The sequence below is a fragment of the Rattus norvegicus genome, chromosome 3, assembly GCF_036323735.1.
Source record: "Rattus norvegicus strain BN/NHsdMcwi chromosome 3, GRCr8, whole genome shotgun sequence".
NCBI lineage: Eukaryota > Metazoa > Chordata > Mammalia > Rodentia > Muridae > Rattus > Rattus norvegicus.
In genome coordinates this window covers 65,551,647-65,579,179 of record NC_086021.1, presented here as the reverse complement: position 1 = coordinate 65,579,179, position 27,533 = coordinate 65,551,647, and the positions used below count along the sequence as shown (strand labels likewise).

Sequence of the window (27,533 nt, the reverse complement as noted above, 5' to 3'; positions counted from 1 at the left end):
AGCCAGGCGCTCTGTCACTCACCAGCAGTGTCTCTGCCTAGCGGTGTACACCCACATGCCTTTTATGAGATGTCTCGTTTGTGCTGGTGGAAGAAATAGTCCCATGAGCGTGCTTTTTTTCAGGGATGGTGACCGCAGAATGGTTTAAGTCTAGTCACTACCACAAGGATCAATGGCGCTTCTGCCAAAGACTTTGCTCACGGGTACAGTAACGCATGTCAGCACTTTCTGAGATTAGAGGGTCTCCCGTGTGAGGTAAGTGGACCAAGTTTTCTGCATGGCTAACAAAGGCGACCCCCATTTTAAGGGGTGAGCATTTCCTGTCTGGCCATGGGTCATTACAAACCAACACTGCTTTGGGGATCCATAATGTCATTTCGACTCTCTCAGCACTTAGGAACCCATGAGTGTGACCCCAGGGTTTGTAAAAGAGCACACCCTTATTAGCTCAGTGTGCTGTTTTGTGTCTCTTCCCACACTCAGACTCAAACATGCTTTAATCGGTTGCTTCAAAAAATTGTAAGAGTCAAAGGACAGTAATTCTTATATTTATATTTACTTGGTGCTTGGTAATATGTTTGGTAACGTGCTTTAATCATGAATTAGTTGGTCTTTTTAAAGGACATTTTTAAGATACTTCTTCTGGTTGACGTAACTGTGATTTTATTTCAAATGGGTAATGAGATTAGACTTCATTGGTTCCTACTAACATTTCCAAAAGGCACCAAATGATTGATCAACTGAGAATTTAAATGTGTGTGTGTGTGTGTGTGTGTGTGTGTGTGTGTGTGTGTGTGTAGGCATTGACTTGCCAATTCAGCAGGACCAGTTAACTTCAGTATCTCCAGGTTATACTGTTGTGTTTTAATGTCCGGCTAACATGAAAATCATGGGGAGATGGTGACAGAAAGACTGTCACTCTTGGCTACTACAGAGAGCACATTTCATTTCTGTGAGTGTCATTACCATTCACTGTGAGAACTCTAAGCAAGACCAATGCTGCACTTAAAAAAAAATTCAATATCTGTGAAAGGTTATTCATCTAAATAATGTATCCCCTAAAATTAAGGACTTGCAGATCTAACTATATTGTATTGGCTCTCAAAGTGTCTAAAATGGACAGAGGATAGATTCCGTTTAGAGAGCAATAACTTTTTCCTCACTGTTGTGGACTCTGAACAGCTACAGCAGATCGTAAGAGTTTAATACTGAATTCCAACCATGAAGTCACTTGGCCACACTATAAGCATTAGTGTCTGCTTAAGTAAAATTGCGCGTCATAGTGAAACACAAATCCTGGCTTCCCGGAGCAATCCCTTTCAGGGTAGCCTTTCCTCTCTGACTTCTGCCCTCTAGTGTTCGCAGGGTGAAGTGCAGTCTCAAAAGTTCAAATTAGAAATACAATGGTGTCTTTTGCCATGTCTCAGTATTTTTCCCCAGACATCATATATTAAAGCAAACTTACAGCTAGTTATGGTGTCTGGGGGCATTATATGATAGCAAGAAGTTTTCATCTGAGGATCCAGACCCAGGAGAATCTCAATCCCATCTTCAGACCCCTGATGGGCCATTGACTTAGTTCTTAGGGGTTAAACCCCTGCTTCTGCCTTGATTCCTTGCCTCTGAGTTCGCTTCTATTGTGATATGCAGAAGGGTAAATGATGCTAAGAACTAAGGCAGGCAACCAGGCATTGCTTTGACATGTTCCCAGAGGGAAGAAGAACTTACCGTTTCATTCTTCTAAGTTACTTGAGAGGGCCAGGGTTTTTTAATTTGACTCTAGGGGAAAAAAAATGACTGATTTCTTAACAGCCTTCCAGAAAACTGATGCGAACTGACAGTCGCAGAAGCCCTGAGTCAAACTCAGGGCCTAGCCATGGGGAACTACGTTTTCTTTACTGAAAACAAAATATGCTTGCAAAGCTGCCCGTCACTATGACGGCTACTGTGAAAATCAGCCACAGCTGATTATGAGTGCTAACAATAGACCAAGGTCATCCGGGGAACCTGTCCAGGCCGCTCGCATGGAGAGTACCCACTAGCCACAGTGCCTAGTTAACCCTGCCAAGCAAGCTAGGCCAACCAGGCCCGGCAAGACTGCTATTTTCAGTTGGCGTTCTTGGAGAAAGCCCTTGACTGCCCTTCAGGCTGCTGGCATTTAATTTTATACTCAGTAGTTCTGAACTACTGTCTATCCTAGGCCTGATGGCCTCTCTGCCTCACATTACCCTACCTTTTAGGAGAATCCTGTTTGCAGGCAGGTTCACAGGTATGCCATACTGTGATATTAAAATGAATCTTTAAAAAAAAAAAAGCTCACCCACTCATAGCTCTGCTTCATCAAATTGCCTCACCCAGTGCCTGTGCAGGGAGCCTCAGACTGGTTCAGACTCCCTTACACTCCTGTCATCCCAGCCTCGGGCCACTGCCAGGTCTTATCCATGCAGATTGGCCAAGGTCTGCTGGGGTCCTCTCCTCTCCTCTCCCATGTCCTTGTCACTATAGGTCATCCTTTCTCCGTGCCTCCAACCCACCAACATCTGAGGAGCTGATCTGGAATTATAACCCAGGTCTACAGGCTTGGGCCTGTTTGCCCCACTGATTTGGGGAGCTAAAAGATTAACTGGGAAGGTCTTGGGGAGTAAGGAGTTAAGCCAAAAGGTACTGAGAGCAAGAATATGCTAGGGGCTGGTGTTTGCTGCCTTGTGAGTGCAGCCCAATGCTGCAAGACTTAGAAACCAAAGGGATATTAACACAGCTTGCCGGGGGTGGTAGTGTACACCTTTAATCCCAATTCTCAGGAGGCAGAGAAGAGCAGATCCCTGTGAGTTTCAAGGCTAGCCTGGTCTACAGAACAAGTTCTAGGACATTTAGGGCTACACAGAGAAACCCTGTCTTGAAAAAGCAAAATCCAAACCAAACCAAACCAAACGAACCAACCAAACAAACAACCCAGAGACAGCCACCGCGCGGCCCTCACACATGCTGTGTCGTTAGACTTGCTCGCTTGATTTCTATACACTTGGCTCATCTGTGCAAATTTTCAGTGTCAATAAAGGGTGAACCTGGAAAACTCAGCTTCCCGCTCTGTAACTAGCAAACCTCCTCCCACGGCTGTTCCTGGTGTGTGATCTAGCCCTTTCATCAGAGGCATCTACAAGGGCTGACTGGGAGGAAATCTGCAGACTGAGCCAGTCTTCTCTCCTTGCACAGGCTTCCTGTGGTCAGTCCTGTGGCCAGATAGTCACTATGGCCTCAGCGTGGAACAGATTAATAGTGGAAGGCAAAAACCTGGCCTCCAATTGGATTACTCGGCATAGCATGTCATATTTTTTTTTCCTTTCAACCATCATTTATTTGCTCAAAATTCTTGGTAATTTGGGTAAGGTATAGTGGGTTCTGTTCCTTTGTGGGTCTCTTTGGGGCCAAAGTTATCAGTGTAGGCAGAGACTAGTGCATGCACAGGTCGTGGGGAACAAGCGGTGTGGACATGTGTCCTCAGCTGAGTGGGTGGCCTCACAGGTAAGTTTGACCTATTTTCACAGTTGCCCCATGGATACGTTGTAGCCGGAGCTGCAAGCCTCGGGTGTTTTCAAATCTCTTTGAGTTTGTAGGAGTGTGCTAGAAACCCTTTGTCACACCCTCCGAAGCAGAATTAAGGGATAGAGATGAATAGGAAGAGACCAAAGAGGCTGCAGTATACAGAGGCTTGGATTGGGGGCCATTTTTCAGTCTACTGCAGAGACCATCTCAGGGCTGTCTTTCTGAAACCTACATGTAAGTCTGAGGAGGCCCCTGCCTTCCTTAACAGCCACCACACAGCGCATGATACTCTATGTAAGTCTGACCAGACATTGGGGAGAGGGCTGTCTGTCCTGATGAATGACAAGCAATCCCTACCCAGCTTTCTGGGAATAGACAGATAACAAACACTTCTGTAGTAACTGACGAGCCTCCCAGAACTTACGGGAATGGAAAACACAAGAAGAGTCCAAGGGAAGAGAAACCCCCAACATGCCCTATGAAGTACAGGCAGTGCACTGTTGCAGAAAGTACTAAAGATGTAGGACATGGTTGGGCTCCACTCTTACTCAGCAGTGAGTCAGTGTGGCCCCCATGAGCTCCCTCCCCCACATGCCCTTCAACTGAACACAGGCCTTGGCTATTCCTTCCGGTGTGTTCAATTACCTCAGTTACCTTTTAGAACTAAAAGCAAGCATTAGCTACCGTTTGTCCCGCTCTTAACCCGCGTAGAACCGAGGACAATATGCTAGCCTCCATTGAAAATGAGAAAGCCAGAAATGCATCAGCAGGCTCTGAGCCAGCAACGGGAAGAACATTCATATATGAGAAATATATATGGAAAAAGATGCTGTACATAACAGCTTCATCCACTGTCCTTCTGCTCATTCATTTCCTCCTTCCTTCCTTCCTTCCTTCCTTCCTTCCTTCCTTCCTTCCTTCCTTCTTTCCTTCCTTCCTTCCTTCCTACAAGGGAAGGGGAACCCCCTTCTTCATTTTGCCTGAGTCAAATGGCCCATCGACAGCTACTCGCTGCATTTTAACCAATGACAGCTAGAGCTTGCGGCTTGCATCCCACCTTCTCGTCCTTATTCCATCCGTAAAGGCAGGAAACAGAAGGGCGCCACACGCAACAGTCATACACTCATCAAAGACAAGCCACTGACGTAGACGCTGAACAAGAAAGGGCTTTCCAGGCTAGCGGTGGGAGTCACGGTCAAGCACATGCTCAGTAGCCATCAGCAGCCTCCGTTTTCTTTGTGCGTGGGGACGGAGAAACAAGTCTCCTTCGGTTTTTTTTCAACAAACGGCCTGTTTCAGGAAGACACGGGCAAGCTGGTGGTGCGTCAGTCAGTGACAAGCCCAGCTGTAGTGATGTTGGTATGTCACACTAGGGGTTCTATCAGAATCCCCCCTTGGCTCTTCTCCACTCCTTTGTGGAAGACGGGAGTCACAGACCTGTAGGCACATCCATGGTTGCTTCAAGGGAGCTGTAGTCTGGAAGAAATCCCAGGGTTTGGGGCTCAAGTCTAGGAGGGATGGTCAGTTTTGCTATTTAGAACCAGGGCACTCTGCCTAACTTGACTGCGCGAAAAGGCTTCAGATAGACTTGGGATTAGAATTTTGGACTTCTAACAATTCAGACTTTTATGCCCATAAGACTTAGCCCATGTTCTCAGCTCTGACCTCTGAGCATCCTCTGAGGGGCCATTTTAGAAATGATCCTGTGTATGGACTGTATTGTAATTGTATCCACTGTAATGTCTCTTTCCCCTCCTGAGAACAATTGTTTGTGACTCCAACAGGAAATATCAGAGGGTCCTTCTGACCAAAGCACATTGTGGAAGAAGCTGGATCTGTGGGCAGGATCCAGGTCTTGACTCTACCTTTTAGCAACAATGTGAAACTAGGCAAGTACCTTGACCTTTGGGTTTGGGGCCCTTTCCTTCTTTTTCTCAAATTAAGGAAAGTTATTCATTAGAGGGAAGGTGGAAATATTTTGTAAGGTATTAACAGGGCTGAGGGCTAAGAGATGGCTTGGCAGTTTTAGCACACACTGCACTACCAGAGAGCGCAAGGTTCCTAGCACCCACACCAGGTGGCTCACAACTACTAACTCTACCTCCAGAGGACCTGACAGCCTCTGGCCTTCCCAGAATATGCACACACATCATGCACTTAAATTTACCCAGGTACATGGGCATAGATACAAATAAGAAATAAACGTCAAATGGCTGAACTAGAAATGGGGTTGCAGCCTACTGTCCATTGCTCTAACAGTATAACTGGAGGCAAGTGATTTATAAAGGAAAGACATTGATTTTGATTCCTACTTCTGGAAATCCAAACAGACGCAGTGGATATCTGTTTAGCTTCTGGTGGAGTCCTCCGGTTCCATACATGTCATGTAAAGGCGGGGAAGGTAGGGGACAGAGTCACCGCCGACTTTGCAACAGCCTACTCACGGTGACTAGTAAATTCTTAGGACCCACATTAATTCCCTCAAGACAACAGAGCCCTGTGACCTGATTACCTCTCTTTAAGGACCCCACCCCCTCTCTATACCATTATGTTGACAACTAAATTTTAACCTGAGTTTAGCCTGGGATAAACCACAGCCATATCACAGTGCAGGAGAGATTGGCCAGAGTGACTCCACTAGCAGCTACAGACTCGGGAGGAAAACCTGGGTGTAGTGACAGCATCTCCTCCCCAGCCCCAGCAGCAGCTGGCTGGTGACTTTCCTCTGCTCAGGCTCTTTTGACAGACACTCTGGAGCAGAGCGCAGCATCTTAACTCTGCCTAGGCCCTCGTCTGTGTATTCACTTGGACCAGGTTGTTTTCAACTCTTAGAAACGTATAGACATAAGCCAGGGCCCTCCTGGTGGCATTCTTCAATAGAAAGGACATAGAATGGGAATCTATGGTCCGGTGGCTTAGCATAGAGGTAGCAGGCAATACTGCCCTTCCTGTATCTCTGCCCAAAGTTCTCTGCAGGGGCATGGCCAGGACACTGATGAATATGATCCTCCTAAATGCCTTTGAATGCATCCTCTCTCTTTCTCTCTTTGTCTCTTTCTCTCTCTCTCTTTCTGTCTCTCTCTCTTTCTCTCTCTCTTTTTCTCTGTCTCTCTGTCTCTTTCTCTCTCTCTCTCTCTCTCTCTCTCTCTCTCTCTCTCTGTGTGTGTGTGTGTGTATCTGTCTCTGTCCCTCTGTCTCTTTCTCTGTCTGTCTCTCTGTCTCTCTGTCTCTGTCTCTGTCTCTGTCTCTGTCTCTCTCTCCCTCTCTCTCTCTCTCTCCTCTCTCTCTCTCCAAGGTGCTCTTCCTGTCACATCCCCCAGCATCACTCCCTTACTCTGTGGACTGGAAGAGGAGGATGCCCCCATAGGGACATTGCTGAGGAACCTTATTCTAGAAAAACTTCATTAGTCTCATCCTTCCTACCAGAAGCCACCAGGAAAGGAAAGCACTCCAAGTACTATTTAATGCAGATCACACCATGTGCTTTAATTATTAGCATTTGGTAGCCAAAGAAACCAGCAGCACTCCATTTGATGTTTGAGCAAAGGAGCGGCCTTTACACAGCGCCTGTGCGTGCAAGCAGGATGAACACGCACAGGCATTGCACAAACCTCGGGTACTCTGGTGTGCCAGCCGGCTCCTTGACTCCGTGAATACTTATTGAGCTGGCAATCGTTTTAGGTTCCGGGAATACAGCAGCAAACAAAACAGATGTGAATCCTGGCCTTGGGAACTTGCAGTCTAATGGGAGGGGGAGGAGGCTGAGGCTTAACGATAGACTCGATAAAGAAGGAGAATAGATGGCTGGCTATAAAGACGAGAGGAAAATACAGCCACGCAGATGGGGAGAAGACTCTCCTTTAGATGGCGTATGCTCATTAAAGTGACATTTAAGCAACGTGTGAAAGGAAGAGAATGTGCATAGCTGAGCAATGATGTTTCACACAGCCAGTGCAAAGGCCCTGGTGCATGGGAAATGCAGAGGGTTGATGATCAAAGGCAGAGAAATGAGGGTTTGGAGGGACCTGTGGCCAGACGGTTAGGCCCTCAGAGACTGATGTAGACAGTCTGCATTCTTTACCAGGGCTCTAGGAACACACAGTGATACAACCCGACCTAGGATTTGACAGGGTCCCACTTTGGCATTTGTGGTGGCTTTCACTGTAGTTCAGATGAGACCACAAGGTCACTTGCATTGATAACAGCCACTTCCGCTTCCTTCCTGGAAGCCACTCAGGACCGTCAGCCTTGGTCAGCTCCCGCTTTATTCTGCTGCGTCCCCTGTCACAAATCTCTGTCTCCTAGGAGCAAAGTCCCTTCGCCGCATCCCCACGGACCTCAGCAGCATATAAAGATAGCCAGGGAAGAGGATGTGTCCCCTCATCCCCCTGCAGACTCCCAAGCATTCAGCCTTCACCTAGTGAGATACATTAGCGCTAATTAACGAGCTCCTTTCAGTGTCTCTTCTCGGTGATTAATTCTGGGTCAGAGACAGAAAGCCCGTTCCATTATGGTTCTTTTAAAAAATTATTATTATTCAGGCTTCTAATACTGGCATGAACCGTGGGTGAATTTCTGAAGTCATGTTCCCTAGCTGTCACAACGAGTAATAGGAAAATTCAATTTATAAAAAAAAATTAGGCGAGGCAGGAGAGGCATGCTTCTCGGTCTAGAACAAAGAAGATCAATCCTGGCACGATGGCAGGGTGACATTTGTGGACTTTGAAGATTCCAGGCTTCCTCTTCATTAATTAGAGAGAATCAAGAATTCTGCTGGTTAATTATTTGCAGAAAACCGTGCACTGCAAACGCAGATGTCAACTCGCTGCAGCCACAGCCAGCTGCAGTTCCCCCATGGCAATTAAGCACTGTGTTAGCCCCTGGCTACATCCTCTTCTTGGCAGCCATACACTCAGATGGCCACTACCATCTACCACCCACCCCAGCCGCGATCAGGCAGAAGCGTGGTCGTGTGCTAGATTTTCTAGCACAGAGTAATCAAGAGGTTAACAGTGTTCTGGGTGGAGGGCCACCACACAGGTAGAGCTTTCAAACGCCAGCCACCGCAATAAATGAAAGCTCAAAGTCAACTACTCTCTCAAAGAGTATGTTCAGTGGGTCAGGGGACTCCCATGTCAGGGCCAGTGGGTTCTCTTGCAGTGTTACAGTGATAATAAGTACACTGTATTTATAATTTATAATTTAAATACATTGTATTTATAATTTATAATTTAAATACATTATATTTATAATTTAAATACATTGTATTTATAATTTATAATTTAAATACATTGTATTTATAATTTATAATTTACCCAGTGATATATTGATACTAGGTTCCTTTTCAGTTGCAGAAGTAATAAATGCTCACTACATCAACAGTAAGCATTGTAGAAGCAGTTAAGGTATAAATTGTAGTTTTTCTGTGATCCTTCCCTTCCCATCCTCCTGAAATACAGGGTGTCTTTCTAGACTCCCCTCAGGCTACGGGTTTGAAGCATTTTTTTTCCCACTAGTCAGACACTGACAGACAGGGCTGACTCACATCCACACTGCTGTTAGCCCTCCTCAGCTTCTCTGGGTCCCCAAACCCAGCAGCAGATGCAACATCAAACTGCAGGCCCAGCTTTGGAGTCTTGTTAATGGCTCTGACCATGTGGTGTAGAAATGCAGGGACGCTGGCATCTGCCTGTATGATTTGAACTCGGGAACAAGAGGAAAATCCAATAACACCACTGCTGGGTGAGCAATGTGGCCATGAGGCCACTCTTTTATTAGAGCAGGCACAGTGCTGGGAAGAGCATGGAAGGACATTAACCTCATAAAAGCCACCAGTGCTGCAAGGGAACAGATGCTTTCTGTCCTCTTGCACCTGCTGGGGAAATGACCAGGATACAATGTTACCACTCCAGAAATAGACTTGCCTAAACTCAGACAAGCAAGCAGCAGACAGGCCAGAGCCAAAACACTTATCTGTCCTCCCCATCAGTTTCTTGGGGAATTTATCCAAAGAACCTCAGAGCAAGATCTAGACTGACCAGGGTATCTGATTGGCATTTGGAACCCTCTGGCAATGAGGCAAGTGGCTGCCTTGCAGGGTTTTCCCCACTGACCCAGACTGCCCTGGGGTGTTTTGACATAAGTTATCATAAAGGCATTTGGGTCATTTCACAGCCCAGCTATTGAAAGTATTTTAAACTCTTTCTGCAGGCAACTAAGGTTATTATATTAACCTGGCCAACCTCAGATAGGTTCTTAAGTTACTGAAGGCTATCTCATCCAAAATAGAAATTTGTACGTTGTGTTCTGCCTGCTGGACTGTCTGACTAGAGATTTCTCTCCCTCCCTCTCCCCCTCCCCCTTCCCCTCCCCCCTCCCTCCCCCTCCCCCTCTCCCTCTCCCTCTCCCTCCCCCTCTCCCTCTCCCTCTCCCTCTCCCTGTCTCCCTCTCCTTCTCCCTGTCTTCCTCTCCCTCTCCCTCTCTCCCTCTCCCTCTCCTTCTCCCTCTTCTCCCTGTCTCTCTCTCCCTCTCCCTTTCCCTCTCCCTCTCCTTCTCCCTGTCTCCCTCTCCCTCTCCTTCTCCCTGTCTCCCTCTCCCTCTCCCTCTCCCTCTCTCCCTCTCCCTCTCCTTCTCCCTCTTCTCCCTGTCTCTCTCTCCCTCTCCCTGTCTCTCTCTCCCTCTCCCTCTCCCTGTCTCTCTCTCCCTCTCCCTCTCCCTCTCCCTGTCTCCCTCTCCCTCTGCTTCTCCCTGTCTCCCTCTCCCTCTCCCTCTCCCTCTCTCCCTCTCCCTCTCCTTCTCCCTCTTCTCCCTGTCTCTCTCTCCCTCTCCTTCTCCCTCTTCTCCCTGTCTCTCTCCCTCTCCCTCTCCCTCTCCCTCTCTCCTTTTCCCTCTCCTTCTCCCTCTTCTCCCTGTCTCTCTCCCTCTCCCTCTCCCTGTCTCCCTCTCCTTCTCCCTCTCCCTCTCCCTCTCTCCCTCTCCCTCTCCCTCTCCCTCTCTCCCTCTCCTTCTCCCTCTTCTCCCTGTCTCCCTCTCCCTCTCCCTCTCCCCCTCTCCCTCTCCCTCTCCTTCTCCCTCTTCTCCCTCTCCCTCTCCCTCTCCCTCTCTCCCTCTCCTTCTCCCTGTCTCCCTCTCCCTCTCCCTCTCCCTCTCCCTCTCTCCCTCTCCTTCTCCCTGTCTCCCTCTCCCTCTCCCTCTCTCCCTCTCCCTCTCTCCCTCTCCCTCTCTCCCTCTCCCTCTCTCCCTCTCCCTCTCCCTCTCCCTCTCCCTCTCCCTCTCCTTCTCCTTCTCCCTGTCTCCCTCTCCCTGTCTCCGTCTCCCTCTCCTTCTCCCTGTCTCCCTCTCCCTCTCCCTCCCCCTCTCCCTCTCCCTCTCCTTCTCCCTCTCTCCCTCTCCCTGTCTCCCTCTCCCTCTCCCTCTCTCCCTCTCCCTGTCACCCTCTCCCTCTCCCTCTCTCCCTCTCCCTCTCCCTCTCCTTCTCCCTCTTCTCCCTGTCTCTCTCTCCCTCTCCCTCTCCCTCTCCTTCTCCCTGTCTCCCTCTCCCTCTCCTTCTCCCTGTCTCCCTCTCCCTCTCCCTCCCCCTCTCCCTCTCCCTCTCCCTCTCTCCCTCTCCCTCTCCTTCTACCTGTCTCCCTCTCCCTCTCCCTCTCCCTCTCCCTCTCCGTGTGTGTGTGTGTGTGTGTGTGTGTGTGTGTGTGTGTGTGTGTGTGTGGTGTCAGGGTGGGGGTTGGGGAGTGCTGGCAGTGTTCCGATGGCCTGCACCTGGCTGGAAGTGTCCCTGTGTGAGCTCCATTCTGCTTCTCAGCACTTTTGTGTGGTACCTGTTCAGGATGGATGGTTGGTGGTGAGTGTTTTTGCCACACGGGGCATGATTCTTAGCTTAATGTGTTCACTCGGCTGGGCCGGAACACCCCGTTATTTACTTAAACCCTGATCCAGATATTCCTGGGCCGTACTCTGTAGCTGTCACTGACAGCTGCTGTCAGCTAACTTTAAAGATTGCTCTTGATAGCCTGGGTGGCCCACATTCCTTCAGTCAGCTCAGGCCTTTAAAGCAAAAAGAAATCCCTACTCAAAACCACAGCAGTAGTCCTGATACTCCAAGCTTTCTAGGCCCTAAGGAGTATGGATTGGACGGCCTTGGGAGTTGGATGAGTCCTTTCTTTAAACCAAAACAAACAAACAAGAAAACCAAAACACCAGACAACTACGACAACATCGACCGACAACAAAAAATAAAAGAGAAGGAGAAACAAAGAAAACAACAACCCCCACACCCACCCCCCTTTTCAGGGCTCTGTCTATTTATCTAAAATCACTGGTTATCTGTTGGGAGAGCCCTGCCCTGTATACATTAATCCCTGCAAGGCATTCATCCCCTGATCTATGTGCCAGTCCGTGTGCTAAGTGCTAGGCGTAATGACTGATCAGTCAGTCCCTGGTCTCTGGCAGTGGCTTAAGGCAGAAGGCATCCCAGGGGAACAGGACACATCTGCCAGGTGTCCAGAGTACACAGGCTCTGTGGTGACGAAGGATGAGGAAGCAAGACCTGTGGTGCCAGGAGAGACACGCCCTTGGGAGGAGAAAGCTGTCTTTCTTCAGAATTCCCCTTTCTGGTGTGAGAATATCTCTTCAACATGACCTCACTTCCTTTCCTGAAGGCGTGGGATTTCCCTTCAGCCTGGAAGCTTCAGGAAAGGCCTGGTCTGGCCTTGCTGAACACAAACACTGAGAAGAGGTAGGGTGCCTAGTAAGAGGACTCTCTTTGCAAAGGGTCTCTTCAAGTGCCACCCTTCACAGTGGTTTTTAAGCTACGCTATCTGGTTTTTTTAAAATTTCATTTGAAAAGAAATGCAAACAAAGCAGCAAAGAAACAAGGCAACCCTAAGGGTTGAAAGGAAGGCAAAGGTCTGTTAGTCTCTCACAGAAGGCGAGTTCGTACAGGCTCCGCCGAGCTGAGACTGGCTGTCACCAGGGCTCTCTTTCTGAGAAAGAACAAGACCAGTCCTTTCCTCTTCCCCTGAGATGGGCGGGCAGTGGCGGAAAGAGCAGAAAGAGCTCTGGTTCATCACCAAGGCCTGTGTGTGCTGCCAGAGTTCAGGCAAAAGTGATGGGGTCCATAGGCGCACTTTGGTGCGTGGAAAACGAGAGTCAGTTTCCTCCCGGAGACTCCATTTCAGCTGCTAGAAGAGAGCCTTAATACATACGATGCAAATCTATAATGAGTATGATTTACACATCACCTCCTAGAGTTTTGCAAAAACAGCACCATTCTCAGCAGTCCTAGAACCATTTCAATTTTCAATTGGAAGCCCCAGCATGGCAACCCTGCAGTTTCCATGATTTCAGAGCTGTTCTTGTCTAAGAACTTCCACAGTCTGCCACCAAATTACTGCAGGAGCAAGCTTTTCCAATCTCTCAGGGACTTCCTCCCGCCCGATGGCCCACTACAGAACCACAGGAGTGATAATTCTGACCAGACTGCTAGAATCCCACCACTGTCTCCCTTTCTCCCTTACCGACTTCCTCTTCCTCTTCCCCTCCCCAAGAATGAGTTGACTTCTGTAATTCAGGTGTAATGTCCGACTACAAGTCTGTTGCCCTTCATAAGATTGTAAACTACTTAGGATCAAGAGCCTTTGGCCTTTCCCCTCTGCCGCTCCTGCTGCTTCTATGGCATCAACACAAATATAAGAGGTGCAGCTGTTACCACCAACATCTGGAGAGGCACTGGGAGCAGGTGGTTCTCCTGGAGTCCTGGACCTACTCCAGGTGATCCAACTCAGACGAAAGCCATCTCATAAGCTGAAGTTCACATTTTATACCACACCACAGTCTACAGTGTCTGTGGACATGTCAACTGATCTTTAAAATATTCTGAATTGTTGTTCATATATAAACTGTGCAGTGCAAAAACCCAAGGCTCGAAGAGGGTGGACGTGGTAGGCATAGGAGAACGGCAGGTCAGACCAGCTCTGCTGGCCCCACCGCCTGCCTGGTTTTCTTCTTCATCTTTTCCAGGTGCCTCCAAACTTTGGGTCTGCATGTTTCCCAAAGGAGACTCAGTCCCCACAACACCCACCCTGATGCCCCTCAGAAATCATGAGATTGTTTGACACCTCCATCCACGCTAGACTTCTGCCAACATAGTTTTCCAGGTCTTGCAAAAGTTTTCCCCTGTTCCCACAATTCAGATATTCACCCCTGAATTACAGTTGCTTCCTCTGCTGAAAATTATCCACCCTCTCTTGGGGGAGTCCGTCAGCCTCCAATGACACCCAAAATGATGAAGGGGGCAAGCTAGGTGAGCCTATTTGTTCCCCCCTTGAGGGGTTGTCAGTCATCTGAGTGATGCAGTCACCTGGAAAGGCTCTGCCACCTCCCCACTGCTCTGGCCGCGTACTAGCCATGGTCGCCACTGTCATCCAGCAGCCTCCGCGTACTGAAGATATGGACTACAATCCACTTCATGCTTCAGCTTCTCCCATCGCTAAAACCGAGACCAGTGCTTTGTAAAATAAAGGGCGATGGTGGTGGTGGCTTACAGCTTTGGAGGCTGAAAGTCCTAGCTCAGGTGAGACCCTTGGGTGACCTCAAAACAGTCTTTCCTTCTTAAAGGAGTCCCTGCAAAGGAATAGGCACATGGAAATCTTAATGGGTATCCAGGAGAGTGCTAATGGGTCCTATGACAATTTTTATTGCTGTCATGAATGGAAAGATTATGTACAGACAGAATACTTACCGCCAAGGTGATTTGAGATGTCAATTACAACTCTTGCTCCATAAGACTGTTGAGGACTTTGAGTGGGACGCTGCATGGACAGAGCTTGCTGTGCTGTGTGACAGCTGGCAATTACAAGGGTCTATGCATCACCACATGGTGGTCCTTGCACCATCACGGTAGGGTTGCAGGAAGCAGCAGAAGGATAGATCTGTGGCTGTGAAGACCTTTGTCTTAGTCAGGGTATCTATTACGGCATAGAAAAATCATGACCAAGAAGCAAGTTGAGGAGGAAAGGGTTTATTCAGTTACACTTTCCATATTGCTGTTCATCACCAAAGGAAGTCAGGACTGGAACTCAAGCAGGTCAGGAAGCAGGAGCTGATGCAGAGGCCTTGGAGGGATGTTACTTACTGGCTTGCATCCCCTGGCTTGCTCAGCTTCTTATAGCACCTAGGACTACCAGCCCAGGGATGGCTCCACCCACAGTGCCCCCCCCCCCCCGCCTTGATCACTAATTGAGAAAATGCCTTAGAGCTGGATCTCTTGGAGCCATTTCCTCAAGGGAGGCTCCTTTCTCTGTGATAACTCCATATTATCAAGTTGACACCCAAAGCCAGCCAGTACAACCTCACTTGCCACTTAGTAGCCATGGGAATTTAGCAGACTCTTACTCTGCCTATAGTGGGACTGATAAGGGATGGAAAGTGGAATGGGATTTGGGGCAGTGGCCAGTGTGTAAAGAACACACACACACACACACACACACACACACACACACAGGTGACTGCATTCCCACCATGGCCATATGCCTCTGGGTATTATCTCATCTCTATGCACGTGCATGATGCCTTCAGCAGCTCATTCCTCAATGTATGTATTTCACAAACATTCTTGTACATCCTCATCATTCATAAAAATATTGTATAATTCGTATAATTATACTCTGCAGATTTGAAAGTTTTTTAAAAAAATATATGCCCTAACTTAATGATGCCAGGATTTTTCCTGAGGAACAGCGCAGAGCATTTAACATGTAGAACATGCTCTTGCTGGAATCTTTCCCTCACAGACCTGCTCCCGGGACCAGGGGCACCAGACACCCTTTGGGAAACACTAGCTTCGGTTCTGGGAAACAAAAAGTTATTTAAGCTCAAGTCAAGGAGACTGTGTAGCTGGTTGTGGGAGTGTGTGAGCACTTCCGGTCGGGGGCTGATAACAGAGGAATTAGAAGGGGCTTCTTAGTGCTGCTGGAAGTGTGCAAGAGCAGACGGCAAAGCCAGGCTAAAATAGGGCTTGGCAGACCTTGTCTGTGGAAGACAAAAGTCACATTGCTGTGAGTTAGCAACACCCACGGGTCAATTAGACTTGCCACTCAACACAGCGGAAAGGAAGGAGCTGCCATTAGGTGCCACCTACTGCTTCCTTCCTCCTAGCTCTGATGTCATTAAACACACAGGACATTAAAAGTACCATCCTGTATGCAGTAGACCTGGCTAGCCCAGGCTGTCAGTGCATTCACTAATAGAGATGGGGCGTGAGACAGCTATGAAAGAGTAGATCTCTGGGTGGCATGGGGCTGGGGAGGCACTCCAGGGGGGGACTAATAATTGAATGACATCTGCTATGCCAGACAGATGAAAGAAGGGCATTCCAGGGACAAGAGTCCTCCAGGTGGGACAGCACTGTTCGGGGTGTGGGACAGTTGAACAGGGAGTTTGTAAAGTCCATCAACCCTACTGTCTATGTGTAAAGACAGGGGAGGTACAGCTTAAGTTAGATCGGGGGAGTCTTGGAAACTTTAGAGGCCATCTGGCAGTCTCCGTCCATCTGTCCATCTGTCTGTCTGTCCATCCGTCCATCCACCCATCTATTCATTATCCATAAATAGTTAATGAGTACCTTAGTCAGGAACACTGTGACCAAAAGCAACTTGGGGAGGAAAGTGTTTATTTCACTTTCTCTTCCACATAAGTCAGAACAGGAATTCAGATCAGGGATCCGGAGGCAGGAGCTGGCACAGAAAAGCCATGGAGAAATTCGACTGACTTGTTCCTCATGACTCGCTCAGTCTGCTTTCTTATAGAACCCAGACTATCCCCACCTACACTGGGCCGGGCCCTCCACCATCAAACATTAATTAAGAAAATACACTGCAGCCGTGCATGCCTACAGCTGCATCTCATGAATGCATTTTTCCTCAGTTGAGGTTCCCTCCTCTCAGGTGACTTGAGTCTATGTAAAGACAAAACAAACCTAGCAGGCACAATGAGTACTTTCCAGCATACCAAACGCTCTTCTACTGAATGCTGGATGCTTGAGAACATAATAAAGTAGAACAGTAATAAAATAGATGGTACCCTCTCATCTTTACAGAGTTTATAATTCCGGTGTTGAGAGGAATAAATAAATGCATAGTCAGCATCAGGTCATGGTAGGTGCTACCGCTCAGGGACTGTAGAGTGAATTCCATTCCAGGAATGGGGGACCAGGGATGACTGAAGGGCAAGCAGGCATGGAGAAGGACTAGGTTCAGTGAGCGCAGGAGGCTGGGGGAGTCCCATAGCTGGGTTCTGAGCAACGAGGCAGTGTAGGCAGTGTGAGGCAGCAGGTGGAGAGGACGGTGCTCTCTGGGCCTCTGTAGAAGTTGAAGCCTTATCCTACTGTGATGGGAATCGGGCTCTTAACCTGCTGGCTAGGTGTGTCGAGCCTGCCCAGGTAGGAGGGTTACAGGGTGAGTGGAATGAGTTGTGGTTGAGGGCAGTGGGCAGAAGGAAATTCTACATGAAGACAATACGCTTCATTCCGATGGCAAGGGGCATTCTGGGTAGGTGTAGGAGCCTAGGAACCTATCTTCCTCCTCTTCCTCTTGCTGCTGTAGGTACCTCCTGGAGGGGGAGCCCTGCAGAACCCTCAGTATGCTTGACATTGGGAAAGTGTCTAGGGGTATTAGGTATGTAGGATTGCTACAGATGCTGCATATAGGACGGGGGTTCAAGACTTGGGGCAGGACTTCGCTTGGGTGAAGGGAATCAAGCAGACAGTGGCTAACACAGGCAGCTGACATGGGCTGAGAAAAGCAGAGCAGGTAAGGGGCAGAGGGAACGAAGCAACTTGTTCAGTTCGTGGATCTCAATTTACATAGGTGGATTGGCATTCTCCATGACCTAGGGTGAACTCTGTGGGATTTGAGATGTGGGAGGAGGGGTGTTCGGATGCATTGGATTAGGATGGAGATGAGGAAGGTTGAAAGCAATGACTGCTTGGTGCTTGTGTTTGCTGGGGATTGCACCCCAGACTGTGTACTCAGTAAGCAAGTGCTATCTCCTTAGGCTATGGCCCCAGCCTTCTCTGTGTGATGAATGAATATTATCAAATGGTTGGATTAGATTTCTGTCTTCTTTTCATGCCAGGAAATAAAATTTATTTTATTTTTAAAGATGGAGTCTCACTATGAAGACCTGGCTAGCCTAGAATTTGCCATGTAGGTCCAATTGACCTCGAACTCAGAGATTCACCTGCCTCAGTTTCCAAAGTGCTGGGATTAAAGGCTCACCTAGCTTTCCTTAACACTTTGTATCTGTACTAAATAACCGATCACATATCTTCATAATTCATTGTCTGCCCCTTTCCGGATACAAACTATATGGGAGCAGAAACATCTTCCCATTTTACAGCTTAAACACAAGAAGAGCTCCTTCAACCTTCAAAGGCCCCATTTGGTAGCCTAAGAGCTCTTGCTTAAATGTCTACATAGAGGGGAACAAAATGTCCTATAGAGAAAAAAAAAAATTCCTTCAGAGAAAATGAAACCTTTCTCATGCTGTTCAGGGATATTGGCAACTATCAAAAAAAATTCAATAATACCCTTTTTGGCTTTGTTTGCTTAGATTTAAAAAAATCAATGTTATAATGACTGAGATTTGGGAATGGGATCAATACAAGTATGGGTGATGTTTTAGTAGGCCTTTGTTTTCTATGGAACAAATAAGGCTATACATATTGCACTGTGTTATAATGGAGTTGACCTCCTCTTAGTGAGGTGAGCTGGAGGTCCTTAGAGCCTCCATGCTTTTGCTATAATAGGAACAAACCTTCGGGAGCTAGAGACACCTTGATCTTGCCGTCTAGATGGGTCACAGAGCTGGACTCCCAGGACACCACTTCTTTTGAACGTGGATGATAGTACTTGTTCTTCTGACCTCACTAGACAGCAGGACAAATAACATCTTAGAAATGAAGCTGTTCATAAGGATTAAAAACGGGTGGAATTATAAATTACTGAGCAGTTATATCTGGCCATTTCTACCATGTTCACGACCTAGGTACTAGGGAAACGTCCATCTTCAGACAGCACTCAGGAAAGCCCCAGGCTGATGCAGAAGAAGCAGGATCACTCTGGAGCTAACATTTTTCTGGAATTATTAATAACATAAGTGGGCAGTTCAAATCTTAAGAGCTCTAAATGCTATATTTGCACAAGGAGAGGCCAGAAAGAACAAAGGCTGTGTTGAGTGAGTGCTGTATTTCTTATCTAGGTTTTCCCCTGGCTGAATAAGGCCTTGTGCACTTTAGAATTGGAAAAGGGGGTACAAGCATTCAGCTTATGACCCAGATCAAAATCTTCCTGTGTCAACTGCAGACTAAGGGAACATTCTCCCAGGGGGTCTGACTCAGGTACCTGGAATGCAGACCTGTCTATAAATAACCCAGGTATTCCGCACTCTTATTATTTTTTTCTGCCTGAGTGATTTGGGGATTTCAGTTCACTCTAGTAAATGATTAGTGCATATACGTGTAGAATAAATGCTGTTCGCCATCTGTGCCCCTCCCCTTCTCAGCCAGAGACCCATAGGCACTCAGCATCTTTTACTCTGAGACTCCCCTACTGATGTGCTCGCCAAGGGTTCCTCAAAGGCAAACCCAACCGGCCATTGTTTTACTTAAATGGTGGTCACAAAGAGCAGGAGTTTGACATAGCTGTCCTGGAGGATAGACAGTGTCACTGGATGAGCACTAGTCCTATCTGACTCTACAGTTCATCTATGTAAAGAGGAGACTTTCCAACCTTGAACATGTCATGTGTCAAAAGCCAGCAACTGCCAGTCCACTTTACCACATAGCATCTCACCAAGCAGGCCTTTGTAGACAGCTGAGGCTGAGTCCCACACGGACTTTACAATGTACAGGTTTACAGTTCACGGGTTTTATTTCAGTGGGGTTCATCAATAAGTAAGCAGGTCCTCAGATACATGAGAGTTCAAGGGGTCTGGCCTTTGGGCTTAAATTGGAAGAAGTCAACAACTAGTGGGGGCTTGATGGTGTCTGCCACCTTTGTCCAAAGCATGGACATTTCTGTTTTTCAGACTCTGCCGCTCTTCTCTGGTCTCCACTGGCCTAATTGGTGGCATCCTCCAGATCCCTGTGGCCACTGGCATGTCTCAGTAGCTGGGTACACAGAACTCCCTGCTAAGAATGTTTTCTTTAAAATCTGTTGAAATGGAGATAGATATGGAGATAACAGAGAATGGGGGAGGAAGAAAAGAGAGTTATAAGAAACAGAGGGAGAGAGGGAGAGAGGGAGGGAGGGAGGAGGAGGAGACACACACACACACACACAGAGAGAGAGAGAGAGAGAGAGAGAGAGAGAGAGAGAGAGAGAGAGAGAGAGATTTACATGCTAGCATGAAGTGAGTGAGCAGAGCACCAGAATAACACTCCCCACACAGGAAGCCATTAGCATCCTGACAGAGGGAGGGAGGAACTGGAAGCCAAATGCACCTTGGGAAAGACCAAAGGTTAGGCCCAGCAATTCTGTCTAATGGGAAGATAACAGAGACCACAAACCTGAGTCAGATGTGCAAGTGAACATTTTCTAGAAGTCAGGCCATAAGAAAGGAAAAAGAAACAGGAGATACTTATATTTCATTTGAACCAATTAAAAACGGTTAGGACATATAATGCCCTTTTGTAAAGGTGGTCACACTAAACCTTTAAAGTTCTATGCACAGCTGATATCTGCATATCCTTACTTAGACTCTTAGACTCATGGGCCCCATGGTTGGTCACCCATGACAGTGGTGTACCAAACAGACAGTTGAAGAGCTAGAAATGGTTGATCAACTTAACAATTTTGCCTAGAGATCTCCCAACCACTTGGTGGGGTTCAGAAGAGACTGCCCCAAAATTAGAGTCGTAATTTTGTGCTATATAAAACTGTAATAACCTGTTTTATTTAGCATAGTCATCCCAGCTAGACGGTAGCTAAAGGGTAAATCTGATGAATTAGGCTCACAATCTTGCCTCAACTCCTACGACCACTATTGTTTATGCTTAGGGCGTCTTGGTCTGTTTTCTTACCTCTAAAACTCAGAATAACAGTATGTAGCTTAAGAAGCTATTGTGGGGGCAGGGGAGATGGCTCACTGACTGCTCTTCCAGAGGTCCTGAGTTCAATTCTCAGCAACCACATGGTGGCTCACAACCATATGTAATGGAAACCAATGCCATGTTCTGGTGTGTCTGGAGAGAGACAGTGTACTCTTATACATAAAATAAAGAAATAAATCAAAGAAGAAGGAGAAGGAGGAAGAGGAGGAGGAGAAAAAGGAGGAGGAGGTGGAGGAGAAGAAGGAGGAGGAGGTGGAGGAGAAGAAGGAGGAAGAGGTGGAGGAGGAGGAGGAAGTGGAGGAGGAAGAGGAGGAGGAGAAAAAGAAGAAGAAGAGGAAGAGGAAGAAGAAGAAGAGGAAGAGGAAGAAGAGGAAGAGGAAGAAGAGGAAGAGGAGGAAGAGGAAGAGGAAGAGGAGGAAGAGGAAGAGGAAGAGGAAGAGGAAGAGGAAGAGGAAGAGGAAGAAGAAGAAGAAGAAGAAGAAGAAGAAGAAGAAGAAGAAGAAGAAGAAGAAGAAGAAGAAGAAGAAGAAGAAGAATTGTGCCACTCATAAGAATGCCTTGTAAACTATAACTATAAACATTTAGGGAAAGGCAGATTGAGTTTTGGTGTGTTTCCCTGACTGCCCTTCAGTGAGCTGGGTGCTTTGCTGATGAATCTGTCTTCACACCCAGAATGCTCTGGATGGCATCATGGTCTAGTCCTTACAAGGTGGGAAACCAAGGCTCAGGAAACTAAGTATCAAATCACACAAACAGAGAGTAACAGAGGCAACCTCAACTTTGAAAATAGGTTTGGTTTTATTGGTAACAGAGAGAAAATGAATCTAAATGTTCACTGTCTGAAACATTTAAAGATGAAGAAACAGGGACTTTGTAATGATAGGACCATACGTATGCATGTTAACACCAGGGAAACTTCTAATCAAGCACTATCCACTCTTTCTGTTTTTATGTCCATTGAGCCCTCTCGGCTGAAGTCTTGACCACCGAGGTTTTTGTTCTGACGGAATCTCACAACGTGGTTCTAGCTGGCCTGGAGCTCACTATGTAGACTAGGCCTAGAACTCACAGAGACCCACCTGCCTTGGCAGTGCTGGGGTTAAAGGTGTGCACCAGCACACCGGGGGTCATAGGCTGATGCTAGGGTCTCAGATACAACGCTGATCCTTGAGACTGAGCCTTTTCAGTGGAGGTTCAATGCACCAGACTCTGGGTAAGTCCTTAACTACTGATGAGGATGCTTGAGTTGGTATGAGTCTGCCTCAGTTCCTCTTCAGACTCCCTGGGGACTCTTTAATGAGATCTAGCTCCAGTCTGACTCATGCAGATGATAATGATGATAATAATAATAATAATAATAATAATAATAATAATAATAAAGATTATGACTCCATATGCACATGTACAGAGTAGGAGGCGTTACTGCCCAATATCCCTTCTACCTCAGCAAGTGACAAAATTAGTCTGTATTTTTCCCCTGTCCCTGCCAAATCTTCTCACCAAATAGCCTGATGGGTGAGAAGCTTCCCAGTGCAGCTTCCTTGACGCACGCTGTTCCTGTTTCCAAAGTGCCTGGTTCCAGAGTGTCCCCCGGTCGTCTCATGGCCCTTCAGGAATCGTCCCTCTAGGTCAGGTTGACTCTGTCAGGCAGGAACTCTACCGACCTCCAGCACGCATGTCTGCACCACCTCACGCTCTCATCAAACTACTTCAGGCATTTTTTTTTTTTAGCTACACAAAGAATCCTGAAAGACAAGGCCCTTGTGGCTATGTGTGTCATACAAGAGTGTACTTAAAATGTTTTATTGACTAAGTACATGGATACACTTCTGCGTTGTGAGGCTAGGTTTATAAGAGATGTGTAAGACCCACTTAATTAAATGATTTGGGGGGGGGTTGAAATCTGCACGGAACAGTTCTCTTTGGAGCGACATAGCTGTGCCGTGCTTTGAAGGTCTCTACTCATCTAACTCTCCCCTCTCCGCTGCATCTCTTAGACCTCGAATGTGAGTTACTCACTCTTCCTCGGTTCCAATCCTTTTCTTTCACACGTCTGCTTAAGAGAACTAACACAGTGTGTTATAACACCCTCAAGCAAAAGAACGGGTCACCCTGCAATGCACACGATCACCGTGATTCCGGAAAGCAATCAAACTGCACGGATACTGAAAACCTTGGCCCCAGGTGACACTGAAAAATGGATTGAAAACAGTGGCACCGCCCTGGGCATCTCTCCTCATTCAGTAAAGCAGCAAGAGTACAGAGAGGCCATGAGGAAACTCACTCCCCATGCCCTTCGAAGCAATGAGTAACTGTGTGTGAGTAAGGATGAGGAGAATAAAAAAAAAAAAAAAAAAAAGTGCTCCTGTGTCTGGCTGGCCAGGGGAACTCCCAGTTCTGGAAACGATGATCGTGACATAGGCTTGAGTCACTTCTGTGCTGTTTGTCAATAAAAAAAAACCCCTAAGGGACAGTGTAGACTTTAGAGATAACTGCATGATGGCGTGCAGGGATCTGCAAGTCCCTGGGGCTCCCAGAAGGTCCTGTTCTCTCATCTCCACCCTTTCAGACGTTTTTACAGAATTGTGAAATTAGCAAACACAGAGAAATGGTGACTGTTGACCAAGTAGGGCCCCCTTTGGAGTCTGGGTTTCAGGGCCTTAGAGAATGGATCGCGGGTTTTCATGAGAACAGGCCTTCAGGTTTATACTTAAGTAAAACGATTTAAATTCTGATGGACTGCTCTCAGACCACATGCGCACATGTGCGCATGCGTGCACACACAGGCACACGCACACTGGCCAGCCCCGCCCTTAGCAGCCACCCTTGCTGCGGCAGATAGTTCAGCAGGGCAAACAGGACTTTTGACCATGTGAGTGTACTACACCCTCCTTGGGCTGCTTTCAAGTTCTTTGACTTTCTAGCCTGTGGAATCAGCTATCCTTTGCTTTTCAAGACTGTAATTTAAAATATTTGAAACCAAAGGATTCGTCTATCAGTGAGGGTGGGGAAGGCATCCTTCTCCTTCCTGTTAGACATACCACTGTCTAGACAGCTTGGTGACCACTTAGTCCAGACTACCTGCCCCTGAGCTGGCAGGAGTTTCTGGTCTTGTCGTCTAGAGATTCTGGGATCCCCTCATTCTCCTCAAGAGCATATGCCCTATCAGTAAATCCAGTCAGCTGGACCTGCGGTGGCCCCACGTCTGTCTGTGCTCCCCAGGATGGAGATGACCACCCCATTCTAGTCTGCCTTGTCCTTTCCTAGACTCCATCCTCAGAGACCCCCTCTGTCATAGCTCGAGCTGCTCCCAGACTGCTTGCTCTCCACATTCTCTGCAAGTCTCTTTCCTCTGATCTCTGCTTGGTTGGATCTCCTTCAATCTAATTTTATTACTTCCTCAGGGATGCCTTACCTGGTACTGTGCTCTAAGGACTCACCTGGATACCGCTCATTATATCACCCAAAATCAATTGTCTGCAGGCACTTTATTATTAATCTTCTTATTGATCAATTTATTTGCCGTCCATCTTTTCCCATTCAGATATTGTCTAGAAAAAAAAATTTGCATGGAAATTATATATACCATTGTGGCCTAGGCTGGCCTAGAACTAAATCACCATGTAGCCCAGGCTAGCCTGAAACTCGATATGTAGCCCAGGCTGGCCTCATACTCACAGCAAACACCCCCCACCCTCCACCTCCACCCCCACCCCCACTTCCTCAGTCTCCCAAGTGCTGGAATGATTGGCATAAGCTGCCACACTGTACTGGCTGGTTTTGTGTGTCAACTTGACACAAGCTGGAGTTATCACAGAGAAAGGAGCCTCAATTGTGGAAATGCCTTCATGAGATCCAGCTGTAAGGCATTTTCTCAGCATGGGAGGACCCAGCCCATTGTGGACGGTGCCATCCCTGGGCTGGTGGTCTTGGACTCTATAAGAAAGCAAGCTGAGCAAGCCAGGGGAAGCAAGCCAGTAAGAAACATCCCTCCATGGCCTCTGCATCAGCTCCTGCTTCCTGACCTGCTTGAGTTCCAGTCCTGACTTCCTTTGGTGATGAAACAGCATGTGGAAGTGTAAGCTGAATAAACCCTTTCCTCCCCAACTTGCTTCTTGGTTGTGATACTTGTGCAGGAATAGGAGCCCTGACTAAGACACACACTTAACTCACTAAACATCTCAATGGTCAATGGGCTACTAAATAATAATAAGTGTCATGGCCCCTAGCCCTTCCACAGTATCTGCAGGGCGTTAAGAATATACAAAGGTCTAACCTCTTACCACCCAGAATTGGCCACTTGCAGGGCAGTCGTAACTTTCAACCTTTTACTTTAGCTCATTCAACCCTTGTGGAAACAGCGCAAGACCATTTGAAAAGGAACCAACGGCCTTAGAGATGCTGTAAGCTGCATTCTACCTAACGCTAGGGAAATGAGTTCACTTCCTGGAGGGGCAAGGCCTCTCTTCTAGCATAGAGACGTTGGGTGGAAATATGACCTGGGAGCTTGGGATTCATCCACAGTCTCAGCACAGCTGCCAGTGGGGTCAAGCTGTATCATCCTGTTTTTTAGCTACTCAGGAGGATGAGGCAAGTGGGGGATGGGCCCTAAGGAAGAATGGGAGCAGTTGGGGCAGGATTAGGGAGGGTGGCCTTGCAGGACTTGGGCCCCAGCTGAGAGGAAAGCCAGAGGCAGAAGTTAAAGCCCAGCAGCTTTGGGATTCAAACAATGAAAGGCAAGCGGGGCGGGTGAGGGTGCTTTTCCCAGCAGGCAAGAAGGTCATGGTTGGGAAGGAGGAATGCAGGGAATGTGGGGCTCTGGCACTTGCAGCTGAGCCAAGGACCAGGGTTAGCTTCATGCCTCTGGCAGACAGGATCTATGTAAGAGACGCGTGGTAAGGGTTTGCACGAGCTGTCCTGGTGCTCTGGATTGTGCAATAGTTCTAGCTCACCCAAAGCGTTCTCTCAGGTCACCAGTTCTCCATGTCTCAGTACCCGCAAAGCTCATGTGCTGTGACGTAACCCCAACAGAGGAACTGGGATGCACGGTATCAACATAGTGACAGCTTCCAACAGCCAACAAACCTTGAATGTCCAAGATCTACAAACAAATGGTTTCTGAGCATGTTTGAGTCCTCCTGTGGCCTTATCCCAGAAGGACAGCCTTTGAGAAAGATTCATGGCGGGCTGGAGTTTCTCAGCTGGAGCAATCAGCTAAGAAACATTTGAGTGGAAGTGAGGCCTAATTGGCCCCCACAGACTGGCAAGGCCCGGGGACATTTGGTTACACACCTGCCAAGAAGGCTCAGCAGACAGGTTCAGACTTACCCAGTTGGAATGCAATTAAGTATCAATGCCAAGGGGGAGCCAAAGGCAACCACAGGCAGAACAACAACCCTGTTGTGGAACCCAGCATCCCACAGGCTGTGGGCATGATGCTCCAAGCCCATCCCTGTTCAGCTTCTGCATCGAAATAGGCATAATTAATTAATATGAGCAGACTGTAATCGCTCTGCCCAGGGGCTGCAGTCTACACACATCTACAAAATATGGAAAAGAGCTTCCTTCCTATGGCACTGCAATTCCCACAGAAAAGATCAAAATATCTGTAGCAGTCAGGCTCCAGAGAGACTCGAGCTATGAAGTTATCATTTCAGAGTTAAACAGGAACACATGTAGCTTGTCTTTTATATTGTTAGCAGAGTGATTTCAGAGGGTAGAGGCTTTACCTTCGCTCCTGGTACAGCCCAGAAAGCCTGGCTGGGACCTTGCACGTAGTAGGCACTCAGTATGTGTTAAGAATCAAACTGCAGCAGGAAATAAAGTCTCCTTATGACCACGTGTTTAGCTCCAGAGGCAAAACCACGCAGTGTGCGGTGACTGACTCACCCACCTTCTGACACCCAGCAAGCTAGGTCCGTTTTCTCTTCAGCTTTCTCAGGAAACGAACTCTACAGAAACGCAGCTGCATTTGGAGAAAAATCAGGAATTGATGGAATGATTCCACCCATGGCATGATTCAGCAATGTCCATTCTGCAAGAGTCATACATTTGGTTTCATTCTGTTTGTTGGAAGCTGTGTGTGTGTGTGTGTGTGTGTGTGTGTGTGTGTGTGTGTGTATTTACATGTGCATGCAGAACAAGATCTGTAAACCCCTGTCTTTATGTGCTATGTTAAAAGAATGGCAAACTTTGTTTCAGTCTGTGGCCACAGGATTCAGCATTGCCCATGCCCCAGCTAAGCAGTTACAATATCAGTTCTAAGGTATGTGAACTGTAAAAAAAAAAATCACCTAAAAACTTTGGGCAATGAGTAATTGTTATGTAGTCCTGTAAAGCAAGAGCTGTGAAAGGCAAGCCTTGAATCAGTGCATGGGGTGGGGGAGGGGTGAAACAAGTAGGGGAGGCTTTGTGACAGAAGAACATGACAACGTTCACAGTGCTTTAAGAGACTTGCTGTAGAGCCAAAGGGTTTCCCATCTACCTAATCTGCCCTTCCTGAAATGAGCCACCCTGCTGCAGTTTAGCTGGTGACACTAGTTTGCGAGCAACCCGGGCAGGGTCACCACCAGCTTTAGGAAATCTGTCTATCTCACAGTTTGATGTCAACCCGACTGACAGGACTGTCAGGTAGCCCAGTTTCAGGATTGTCACATTATGCAGTAGCCACGGGACCCACGGTGACTGCCTTTGCTGCATCTCCTAGCTGCAGCACTCGAAAGGCGACACATCCTTTAGGAAATTTATCAGTCCTGAAATGGTACCCAGTCATTTTAGAGAATCCGGGTTACCTGACACCCCGACTTTACACCTGTAAGCTTTGTAGTATTCCCCTATCCCGGGTGTTCTGGAATACCATCAATCTGAAATGCCCAGAAGTCCC

General features: G+C 47.6%; 1 protein-coding gene and 1 long non-coding RNA gene across 2 annotated transcripts in view; one reads left to right on the top strand and one right to left on the bottom strand.

Annotated features, from left to right (window-relative positions):
* The window catches only part of Itgb6 (integrin subunit beta 6), a 124,216-nt gene continuing 96,683 nt past the window's right edge, over positions 1-27,533 (top strand). The window contains exon 1 of the mRNA XM_006234232.3: positions 1-255. The gene's annotated coding sequence lies outside the window, so the exon portion shown is untranslated. The remainder of the gene's footprint in view (positions 256-27,533) is intronic.
* Positions 21,427-26,997, bottom strand: LOC108350379 (uncharacterized). The gene is made up of 3 exons (XR_010064799.1): positions 25,603-26,997; positions 24,091-24,201; positions 21,427-22,395 (listed from the first exon to the last, which is right to left on the bottom strand). It is a non-coding gene; the product is annotated as an uncharacterized LOC108350379 (long non-coding RNA).